This window comes from Rattus norvegicus, chromosome 5, assembly GCF_036323735.1.
Source record: "Rattus norvegicus strain BN/NHsdMcwi chromosome 5, GRCr8, whole genome shotgun sequence".
Classification (NCBI taxonomy): Eukaryota; Metazoa; Chordata; class Mammalia; order Rodentia; family Muridae; genus Rattus; species Rattus norvegicus.
Genome location: NC_086023.1, coordinates 45,477,504 through 45,479,445, shown reverse-complemented (window position 1 = coordinate 45,479,445; position 1,942 = coordinate 45,477,504). Strand labels below are relative to the sequence as shown.

The window sequence follows — 1,942 nt, the reverse complement described above, 5'->3', positions numbered from 1 at the left end:
TGTTATTCCCCTTCCCGGTTTCCGGGCCAACATCCCCCTAAACCCTCCCCTCCCCTTCTATATGGGTGTTCCCCTCCCCATCATCCCCCATTACCACCCTCCACCCAACAATCACGTTCACTAGGTGTTCAGTCTTGGTAGGACCAAGGGCTTCCCATGCCACTGTTGCTCTTACTAAGCTATTCATTGCTACCTATGAGTTTGGAGCCCAGGGTCCATCCATGTATAGTCTTTGGGTAGTGGCTTAGTCCCTGGAAGCTCTGGTTGCTTGGCATTGTTGTTCATATGGGGTCTCGAGCCCCTTCAAGCTCTTCCAGTCCTTTCTCTGATTCCTTCAACGGGGGTCCCGTTCTCAGTTCAGTGGTTTGCTGCTGGCATTCGCCTCTGTATTTGCTGTATTCTGGCTGTGTCTCTCAGGAGCGATCTACATCCGGCTCCTGTCGGCCTGCACTTCTTTGCTTCATCCATCTTATCTAATTGGGTGGCTGTATATGTATGGGCCACATGTGGGGCAGGCTCTGAATGGGTGTTCCTTCTGCCTCTGTTCTGAACTTTGCCTCCCTATTCCCTGCCAAGGGTATTCTTGTTCCCCTTTTAAAGAAGGAATGAAGCATTCGCATTTTGGTCGTCCTTCTTGAGTTTCACGTGTTCTGTGCATCTAGGGTAATTCAAGCATTTGGGCTAAAAAATATGGAACGCTTCACGAATTTGCATGTCATCCATGCGCAGGGGCCAGGCTAATCTTCTCTGTATCGTTCCAATTTTATTATATGTGCTGCGGAAGCGAGCACAACATATTCGTTTCTTAATTCAACTGATTTTGAGGTTCTTTTCAATGTTGTCCCTTATTAATTTTATGTGATGTATGGATGGCTTTTGATCTTTAGCACAGTAAGACATTAGAAGCTGAAGATATGACTCAATGGTAGAGAGCTTGGCTAATAGTCTCAGGGTCACAGTTTTGAAAACTAGACCCACACATGATAAAATAAATTCTGGCTTGCTTGTGTCTTTATCCTAGAGTAACTTCAAGTTAATATCTCCTAATGTTGCAAAACTAAACTTACCTTTCACCTAGAAATTTCACACATTTCAAATACAGCAGTCTACATGTCAACATTGCAACATTTTCTTACATATAAGACATTTCTAAGGTATACTTTTATATTTTATGGATATTTTCATCCAACTGCTAAAAATTCTGTGTCTCACATTGAAGATCTTATTGGGCACTGCACTCTATTGATTGTGGCTGAAACACATAAGAAAACAAAACAAAACAAAACAAGCAAAGAAACCCAAGTGTTTCAGGGTATTTTGTATGTTGTGTAATATTGGCAAGAAGGCTTATAAAGTAAAACCTTGCCCTGAATCAGCACTCTTTCCTTGTTTTGAACAGAAACTAAATATCTCTGCTCCATAGACTACAGCACTTCAAAAGACCTATGGTTTGGTGCAAATTAATGATTCACATGGTTTATAATTAAGCATAACTTATTTTAGCTACTCAGTCTAATATGTATGTGCTGTAACATTTCTATATTTGCTCATTGGCTGGTAATTCAAAAGCAGATTTTTGCCATCTTTCTACCATTTGCCCCATTGTTATTTTAAGCCAAGTTCTTAAATAGACAGGCAATTCCTTAAATACTAAAGTAAGCTTGCCAAAGGGTTTAGTGTAAAACTGAGTTCATATATAGTACATGACAGTCTATAAAAATTAAACTGGAGCATAAAAGAATAAAAGTATACATGGAATACATTGCACATAGCAATCATAAATTAAAGCTTGAAGCTCAGATTCCAGACACACATAACTGCTGTTCCACAAAGAACTGAGACAGCAATATTCTTATTAGTACTTTTAGAGACTTGACTTCTAAAGCAACTGAAGATTCATTTTTCTATAAGACCACAGAACCTATTTTGAAAAGTTGCCTCA

General features: G+C 39.8%; 1 non-coding gene across 1 annotated transcript; it reads right to left on the bottom strand.

Annotated features, from left to right (window-relative positions):
* Nucleotides 1-684: 684 nt before the first annotated feature.
* On the bottom strand, nt 685-791 carry LOC120103388 (U6 spliceosomal RNA). Its single transcript, XR_005505431.1, has one exon. It is a non-coding gene; the product is annotated as a U6 spliceosomal RNA (small nuclear RNA).
* Nucleotides 792-1,942: the final 1,151 nt, after the last annotated feature.